Below are 10,552 nucleotides of genomic sequence, written 5' to 3' on the forward strand. Positions count from 1 at the left end.
AAAAGTTGCAAGAATAGTATATCCACCACCACCTCCACCACCGCTCATTGCTGTCAAGTCGGTTCTGACTCATAGTGACCCTATAGGACAGAGTAGAACTGCTCCATAGGATTTCCAAGGCTGTAACCTTTATGGAATAAGACTGCCACAATCTTTCTCCTGCAGAGTGGCTGGTGGGTTCGAACACCAGCCTTTCGGTTAGCAGCTGAGCACTTAACCACGGTGCCACCAGGGCTCCTGAGAGTAATATAAGGGCTTTGTCTTAGTCATGTAGTGCTGCTATAACAGAAATACCACAAGTGGATGGCTTTAAAAAAGAGAAATTTATGCTTTCACAGTCTAGGAGGCTAGAAGTCCAAATTTAGGGTGCCAGCTCCAGGGGAAGGCTTTCTCTCTCTGTTGACTCTGGGCGAAGGTCCTTGTTATCAAACTTCCCTTGGTCTAGGAGCTTCTCAGTGCTGGCACCCCAGTTCCAAAGGATGGGTGTCATGGATTGAATTATGGTCCGGCCATGTGTGGTTGTCCTCCATTTTGTAATTTCCCTGTGTTATAAATCTTTGCCTGTGGTTAAAAAGATTAGGGTGGGATTGTAACACCACTCTTACCCAGGTCACCTCCCTGATCCAAGGTAAAGGGACTTTCCCTGGGGTGTGGCCTGCACCACCTTTTATCTCTCAAGAGATAAAAGGAAAGGGAAGCAAGCAGCAAGTTGGGGACCTCATAGCACCAAGAAAGCAGCACCAGGAGAAGAGTGTGTCCTTTGGACCCAGGGTTCCTGTGCCTAAGAAGCTCCTTGACCAGGGGAAGATTGAGGACAAGGACCTTCTTCCAGAGCCGGCAGAGAGAGAAAGCCTTACCCTGGAGCTGATGCCCTTAGTTTGGACTTGTAACCTACTAGACTGTGAGAAAATAAATTTCTCTTTGTTAAAGCCATCCACTTGTGGTATTTCTGTTATGGCAGCACTAGATGACTAAAACAACGGGCTCTTCTCATGGCTCTTGTTTCTTGGTAGTATGAAGTTCCTATGTCTCTCTGCTTACATCTGTCTTTTATATCTCAAAAGAGATTGATTTAGGACACAACCTAACTTGTAGATTGAGTCCTGTAACTGCCCCTAATTCCACCTCATTAACATCACAGAAATAGGATTTATAAAACATAGACAAATCACATCAGATAACAAAATGGTAGACAATCACACAATACTGGGAATCATGGACTAGCCAAGATGACACACATTTTTTGGGGGACATGATTCAATTCATAACAGACCTCCTATATATCCTTCACCTAGACTCAATAACATTTTGCCCCATTTGTTCTCTCTTTCTCTCTTCATATCATCATAGTTATTATTAGTGGATAACTGATCAGAACAACAGAAATATATTTCAAGTACATATTAAACCTAAAAGGAAAAACTTTATTGGAATTGTACTTCCCAATGAGATAGATAGAACTTCCTGTCCATGTCCATTTTTTTTTTTTTTTTTTTTTTTCACAGAGAGGCAGCATAGCACACCAGTTGAGGTCATATATGGAGCTGGGCAGTCTTGATTTGAATCCTAGGAGGCACAAATGATTTTCATTCAACTACTGACCTAAAGGTTGGCAGTTTGAACCCACCCAGTGGCACGGTAGAAGAAAGACCTGGTGATCTGCTTCTATAAGATTATAACCAAGAAAATCCTATAGAGCAGTTCTATCTACCTGACCTATTGCAAACACAATTTGCATCTATGATAAAAATAAAATACATCAATGGATGAAAATTATTGCTAGAATAAGTTAGGGTTCAGAACAATCACTAGTAAGTTTGAAGATTGTGAAAGATGTATCAATGATTGTTGTTAAATGTATTATTTACTCTTCAGGTAAATCACCATCTTATTAAGTTAATCTAATATGAACATGGAGAGAATAAATAAGGAATCCTCAGGTGGCTCAAACAGTTAACTCATTAGGCTGCGAACCGAAAGGCTGGAGGTTCGAGTCCACCCAGAGGTGCCTCAGGAGAAAGGTCTGATGATCTGCTTCCAAAAAATCAGTACTTGAAAACCCTGTGGGACACAGTTCTACTCTGACAGAAGTTGAAGCTGAGTTGACAGCAACTGGTTTTAAGAATAAATAAATGCTTAAAGAAGTGATTGATAGGTGCCAGCAAATAGGAACCATGCCTCCAAATTAAAAAAAAAAAAATGTGGCTTACAATTATCCAATGATTTGGGGGCAAAGTTAATGAAACAGTTCCTTCTACAAGTCTAAATACATATTTATGAAGCCTCTTATATGTGTTCTTTTTATTTGAAGATATAATGTTAATCTGTGGGAGGAAGATGTAGCAGTCTGCTCCCGTAAACATTTACAGCCTTGGAAACCCTATGGGGTTTGGTTTTGAAATGTTAATCTGTTGAAAGTAAATGTGAAACTATTTGCTTCCTCCTCCTTGAAATCATGCAAAACATGCAAAGGAGAACAGACCCAGACAGGATGGCCGTGTGCGCTTGCGAAGCTTTTTTTTACTCCAAGAACAGTGTGAGGGCAGGGAGTGCATGGCAAAGCAAACTGGCACTGCCCAGTGCTTTTGAAGAATCATGAGGATTCTGTTTTTAAGATAGTGTGTTAGTTTCCTATTGTGACTTATCATGGATTGAATTATATCCGCCCCCCCGCCCCGCCCCATGTGTGTATTAATTTGGCTGGGCCATGATGATTCTCCTGTGTGTTGTAAATCCTGCCTCTATGATGTTAATGAGGGAGGATGCGTGACAGTTGGATTAGTGAGGCATGACTCAATCTACAAGATTGGATTGTCTTGAGGCAATCCCTTGAGATATAAAAGAGAGAAGTGAGCAGAGAGACAGGGAGACCTCAAACCACCAAGAAAGCAGTGCCGGGAGCAGAGCGAGTGTCCTTTGGACCCAGGTCCCCAGGGTCCTTTGGACCCGGGTTCCTGCACAGAGAAACTCCTAGTCCAAGGGAAGATTGATGAGAAGGCCGACAGAGAAAGAAAGCCTTTCCCTGGAGCTGACATCCTGAATTTGGACTTTTAGCCTACTTTACTGCGAGAAAATGATCTCTTTGTTGAAGCCATCTGCTTGTGGTATTTCTGTTACAGCAGCACTGGAAAACTAAGATACCACTACAACACAAATACCACAAGCACATGGCTGTAAATTAATTTTCTTATAGTTCTGAAGGCTAAAAGTCCAAATCAGGGGCTCAGCCATGTTGATCCTTTCCTTGTAGGTAGTCTTGGGTGTTCCTTGGTTTCTTGGCTTATAGATGATCCTCACATGGTGTCTGTCTTCCCCAGCATATTGGTGCCTCAGTGTCTAATCTGTTTTTTTTTTTTTTTTTTTTACAACTCAGAAGAGATTAGATTTAGAACTCACCCTATGCCCTTTATCTCCACTCTTACTCAACACTGTGCTGGAAGTCCTAGCTAGAGCAATAAGGCAAGATAAAGAAATAAAGACCACCCAAATTAGCAAGGAAGAAGTAAAACTACCCTTAATCGCAGATGATATGATCCTATATATAGAAAACCCCAAAGATTGCACAAGGAAGCTATTGGAATTAATAGAAGAATTCAGCAAAGCTGCAGGATACAACATCAACATACAAAAATCAGTCGAATTTCTCTATACTGACAAAGAGGACTTCAAAAAGGAAATCAGCAAAACAATGCCATTTACAGTAGCCCCCCAAAAGATAAAATTCTTAGGAGTAAATCTAACCAGGTACAAAGAAAACTACAAAACACTACTGCAAAAAACCAAAAGAGACTTTCATAAATGGAAAAACATACCAGGCTCATGGATAGGAAGACCCAACATTGTGAAAATGTCGCTACCCAAAGCAATCCACAGATATAATGCAGTCCTGATTCTAATTTCAACAGCATTCTTTAACAAGATAGAAAAACTAATCATCAACTTTATGTGGAAAGAAAAGAGGCCCTGGATAAGCAAAGCATTGTTGAACAAGAACAAAGTAGGAGGCCTCACACTACTTAATCTCAGAACCTGCTATATAGCCATGGGAGTCAAAACAGCCTGGTACTGATACAACGACAGACACAGACCAATGGAACAGAATTGAGAACCCAGCTGTAAATCTATCCACCTACTATAAAGAAACAAGAAAAGGTTTTCACACAGAAAAAAAAAAATCTCTGATAGTTACCAGGGATGGGATGGGGAAGGAGGGAAAATTACCAAATAGATAGAAGACATGCATTAATATTGGTGAAGGGAAAGGGAACACACAATGTGGGGGAAGTCAGCAAAACATGACCAAGGCATGGGAGAACAGTGAGATCAATGAAAGAACAAAGGGCAGCAATGGTCATTACTATAGCATAGACAATTCTGCAACAATAGTATTAACAAACACAAGTTTAAGAATGGACACATAGGTAGATAAGTATACCAAGAGGTGTGGGAAGATGTAACAGAACACACCCACTTGCAGATATTGGTTTGGTGGTGGATATTTCTACATACATAATTCTGGTGCTTCTTATATATTAATATAGACAATACAGCACACAAAGGCCATAGTCAGGGCAACTTCTCAGACATAACCAAACATCTCAAGGGACTAAGTTCCTAGGCTTGAAGGTGAAGGACTATAAATTCAGGGGTCATCTACGTCGATTGGCACAACATAGTTCATAAAGACAAAGTTCTGCATCCTACTTTGGTGACTATCGTCTGGGGTCTTAAAAGCTTTCCAGCGGCCATCTAACACACATCTCTTCCTGTCTGGAGCAAAGGAGAGTGAAGAAAACCAAAGGCTCAAAGGAGCAATTAGCCCAAAGGACTAATGGACCATATGAACCACAGTCAACATGACCCAGAGACCGGAAGAACTAGATGGTGCCTGGCTACCAATAGTGATGGATCTGACTGGGATCATAACAGAGGGTCCTGGACAGACTGGGAGAAAAATTGTAGAACAAAAAATCAAATTGACAAAAAAGACCAGACTTCTGGTCTGACAGAGACTGGAGGAACCCTCAAGACTATGACCCTAAGACATCCTTCTGGCCTGGAACTGAAGCCATTCCCAGGAAACACCTTTCTGCCAAACCACAGACAGGCCCATGAAATAATAACATCTGAGAGGAATGTGTTCCTCAGAAGAATCAATTATACGAGATCAAAAGGGCAACATTTGCACAAAAGCAAAGAGGAGAAGGCAGGAGGGATAGAAAATCAGGATGAAAGGAAATGGGGAACCTAGGATAGAAATGGGGAGAGTGCTGACATGTTGAGGGGACTGAAATCAATGTCATGGAATACTTTACGTACAAACTATCAAATGGGAAACTATTTTGCTCTGTAAACTTTCACCTAATGCAAAATAAAAAACTAAAAAAAGAACTAATCTACTCAGGTGTGTCTAATTAACACAATAAAGAAAACCTTATTTCCAGATGGGATTACATCCACAGATATACCAGTTACCTCTGAGGCAATCCTGACTCATGGCAACCCCACGTGTGCAGAGTAATACCGTTCCGCCGGGCTTTCAAGGGTATCAGCTTTCAAAAGCAGATTGTTAGGCCTTTCTTTCAGGTTCATCTGGGTTTGAACTGCTAATCTTTAGGTTACTAGTCAAGTGATTAACCATTCGCACCACCCAGGAACTCCTCGGAGTCCTGGTGGCACAGTGGTTAAAAGCTCAGGCTGCTAATCAAGAAGTCGGCAGTTCGAATCCTCCAACCACTCCTTGGAAACCCTATAAGGCAGTTCTACTCTGTCCTGTAGGGTCTCTATGAAATGGAATTGACTTGACGGCAGCGGCTTATTATTATTATTAAAATAGGGACTCCTTATTCACAGGAAACCCTGGTGGCCTAGTGGTTAAGTGCTACTGCTGCTAATGAAATGGTCCGCAGTTAGAATCCACCAGGCGCTCCTTGGGAACTTTATGGGGCAGTTCTACTCTGTCCTATAGGGTCGCTATGAGTCAGAATCGACTCGACTGCAGTGGGTTTGGTTTTTTTTGGTTCCTTAGAATTCCAACGCATAATTTTGGGGGACACAACTTAATCCATAACAGATATTAAGGCATGTTGCTCTGCCTTGAGTTTGTCACCTGGATGATACAAGGCACCGTTACCTTCACTATTTCCTACCATCACTCTCTTTGTTTTGTGCTCAAGGGACTTTCTTGGAGTCAGGTATTCTTGGACAATTTTGGCACATGGAAATGAATGTCATCACTCCTGCTGCCCACTTTATGACATATCTGAATCCAAAACGTCTCAACATTTTGTTGCTAATTCCACATTTTGCCCTTAACAAAATATACATATGACAGAAGACTTGAAGACCTACCACAGATTTGTGGAGACTTGATTAAAAGAGGCTTCATCAAAACTGATATTTTTAAGTATCTTTTTGTTTGGGATCTTGGAGCTTTCACACCTGAAGCACTATATCTTAATAAAATTTGGAAGGAGTGAGAGGTTGGGGTGTACCTAAAGTATCTGACACTTGGCGTGGATTATTTTTAACACCTCCCTCCTCTGTGAGACAAAGTTATTTTCAGTAGTAATTATGAAATGATCATATCTCATGCATCAACTAAAGTTTGCCCTCCCCAAATAAAAATATTACAACTTGCAATTTGTATTCTATTTCAGTCTTTTATATATTTTTTATTATTGTTGAAAGTATTCACAGCAAAACATAGACCAATTCAACAATTTCTACACGTATGATTCAGTGATGTCGATTACAACCTTCAAATTGTGCAGCCATTTCTCACCCTCTGTCTTAGTCATCCAGTGCTGCTATAACAGAAATGCCACAAGTGGGTGGTTTTAACAAATTTATTTGCTCACAGTTCAGGTGGCTAGAAGTCTGAATTTCAGGGTGCTGGCTCTGAGGGAAGGCTTTCCGTCTCTGTCAGCCCTGGAAGAAGATCTTTGTGTCTCTTTAGCTTCTTTTCCTCGGCGATCTTCATGTGGCTTGGCATTTATCTTCTCCTATCTTTGCCTGCTTACTTGGTTGCTTGTTCAGTTGGCTGTTTTTATATCTCAATAAGTCAATCACAGAAGGACAAATATGGCATGAGACCACTATTTTAAACACTCCAAAAAAAGTTTTACACACAGAAAGAAACAATCTTTGGTGGTTATGAGGGAAGGAAGGGGGGAAAATCACTAATTAGATAGTAGACAAGTGTTAAGTTTGGTGAAGGGAAAGACAATACACAATATAGAGGAAGTCAGTACAACTTGACCAAGGCAAAGGAAGACACTTAGAGGAACACAAGGAAAAAAAAAAAAAAGAGGCAACCACCGTAAATACCACAGTGTATACAACCCTACAACAACAGCAAAGCAAATAATAACTTACAAGCAGATATGTAGGCAGATACACGTATGCTGAATAGGGGAAGGAGAGCGTATAGGAGTAAATCTACGTACACGTATAGGTTAGGCAGTGGATATTTGTATGTACAGCATGTATATGCACATAAGGGGGCACATAGAAGCTTCCTAGACACATCCAAACACCTTGAGAGACCGAGTTCCTGGGGCTGAGTGCTGGGAACCATGGCCTCGGGGGATGTCTAGGTCAATTGGCATAACATAGTTCATAAAGAAAATGTTCTACATCCTATTTTGGTGAGTAGCATCTGGGGTCTTAAAAGCTTGTGAGTGGCCATCTTAGATACACCTATTGGCCCATCCTGTCCAGAGCAAAGGAGAATGAAGAAAACCATAAAACACAAGGAAAATATTAGTCCAAAAGACTAATGGATCACATGAACCACAGCCTCAACTGGTCTGAGCCCAGAAGAACTAGATGGGGCATGGGTACCACCACTGACTGTTTTGACAGGGATCACAATAGCGGGTCTCGGACAGAGCAGAAACAATTGTAGAACAATTCTCAAATTCACAAAAAAAGACAGACTTACCGGTCTGACAGGGACTGGAGGAACCTCTGAGTCTATGGCCCCCAGACATTCTTCTAATTCAGAACCGAAACCACTCCCAAAGTTCACCTTTCAGCCAAAGATTAGACAGGCCTGTAAAACAAACAATAACACATGTGAGGAACGTGCTTCTTAGGACGTTCTTAGGAACACCTGTTCCAAAGCAAAGGTGAGAAGGTAGGAAGGGACAGGAAAACTGGGCGAATGGAAACCGGGAAACTGGAGTGGAAAGGAGGAGTGTGCTGACACATTGCCGGGATTGTAACAAATATCATAAAACGATTCCTGTATAAATTTTGGAATGAGAAACTAATTTGCTCTGTAAACTTTCACCTAAAGCACAAACAAACAATAGCTTAGCTTAACTAGTAAAAAAAGTCTGCCTTGAGCATGATGCTTTTTAAAGAACTATCTATACGAGACCAAATTGACAATAGCAATTCAAAATATTCGATAGGAAGTTTAGGCGGCAGTGAGTTTATGATAACGGAGGAGAAACAACTCAGGAGGGTGAGAATGGTTGCTCGACTCGAAGAATGTAACCAGTGTCACTGAACTGTACATGTAGAAATGGTCGAGCTGGTGTATGTTTTGCTGCGTATATTCTCAACAACAGCAAAATAAATAAAAGTTTTTAAAGAAGAAAAAAAAGTTGATTTAAGACACGTGCACTAATATGGCCTTCAGTAAAATGACAAAGAAAACCCATTCCCAAATGGGATTATAACCACAGGTATGGGGGTTAGGATTTTGAACGCACATTTTTGGAGGACACAATTCAATCCATAACACCCTTCTTTTCCGATTTGTTCCTCCACTATTGACATAAACTCACTTCCCCCTTAGGTTCCTATCTAACCTTTCAAGTTGCTGTTATCATTTTGATCCCACGGAGATAGCTCTTTAAAAGAGCACAATGTTCACGGCAGTCACTATTTTAAATTTAAACCCATATAAAAAGTCCAAGTAGGCAGATGTGAAATAACTCAAGTTATTTCTTCATCTCTACAAAATCACTGTGCTATCTATCATTATTTCTTTTGAATCTACTGTTTAGATGCAGAGATACGTAACTCCACAGAGACAGAGGTGCGGACCAGCCTGAGGGGAGCTGGGATGATTCGGAAGGAACCATTATAAACTTACTCAGGAAAAGAGTGATGCTGCTGAGCCTGGGCCGGTGTCAGGGGGCCCATCGTATAAGCAGCGTGACCCAAATTGCTATGTAGAATACAATGTTAACTGTGCTAATTTCAAGTTTACATATGTTATTAAAACTCAATAGTAACTATAAACAAAAAACAAACCCGCTGCCATCGAGTTGATTCCGACTCATAGTGACCCTATAGCAATCGTTTAAATTTAGAATTTAGACCAATGAAATATTTTTTCAGGGAGGAATATTTTATCACTGACATTTTTGGAATTACTGGCTAAGGGGGTAATACAAAGCAGCAGGCTTTCGGTTGATTTATTACTGTTTTAAGATTCTCTAAGACAATGCAGAGTCCATGGGTGGTGCAAATGGTTAACATGCTTGGCCATTAACTGATAGGATGGAGGTTTGAGTTTCCCCAGAGGCACCTTGGAAGAAAGACCTGGTGATCTACTTCTGAAAAATCAGCCACTGAAAACCCTAGGGAGCACAGTTCTACACTGACATATACGGGGTCACCGTGAGACAAGGCTGACTTGATGGTAACTGGTTTGGTTTTATGCGGCAGCCAGCAGAAGCCCCTCAGCCCTTCTTCTGCTTTGGTCCTTTCTCCATCCTGCCATCTGGAATGCAGATGCTGCCCTCATGGACCATGAGGCTGAGGGAATCACCAAAAAGATGGCAGAACAAGAAGGAGCCTGGGACCCTGGAGACTCCACAGGGAGGGCTCCTTATCTCCAGACTTAGTGTGCAAGAGAAATAAGATTCCATCTTTTACCAGATTCCTGGCATTTCTAGGGGTCAGGGAAGGTCCTGACATTTAAGCTGAGTTTTAAAGGATGAATAGGTGTAATCTGAGTAAAAAGAAGGGGGAAGAGAATTTCAGTGAGTGGGAACCTCAGGTAGGAAAGTCAGGAGGCCAGGGACAGTATGGTGGGTTTGAGGAACGGAGAGAAGCTCAGGCTGGGGGACTCAGAGCTCACGGGGAGCGGGGGGAGTGTTGAGAAGACACCCCAGGAAAACGGCAAACGATTTATCTGTGCCCACTGACATTGCCTAATATCATGGTTAGAGAACTCTGGTGTCCTGGAGGTTCTCAGAGACTGAACCAATTAATCCAGGGCCCAGCCCTCCCAGGGTTGCCCCAGGCAACTTCTGTTAGTAAATAACCCTGTTTATGACCATCTGACTCATAGTCACCTGCGGTTTCTATGGTTCCCACCAACGATGAAACATAAATCCATTCCTAGAGGGTGGAGTCTGCAGGGTGGGGCTGTCCCTCTCCCTTTTCTGGCTCAGAATCCAGCAGAGCTTCCCAGCTTAGAGTAGGGGTGACTGAGTCTTTGTCTATGAGAATATTGGCCTGGGTTTCCGTGGGAGGGGATGGGAGAGAGGCTGGGCAAGGAGATGGGTGGGGTTAAGGGACAGACGTC

The sequence above is a fragment of the Loxodonta africana genome, chromosome 4, assembly GCF_030014295.1.
Source record: "Loxodonta africana isolate mLoxAfr1 chromosome 4, mLoxAfr1.hap2, whole genome shotgun sequence".
Taxonomy (NCBI): domain Eukaryota; kingdom Metazoa; phylum Chordata; class Mammalia; order Proboscidea; family Elephantidae; genus Loxodonta; species Loxodonta africana.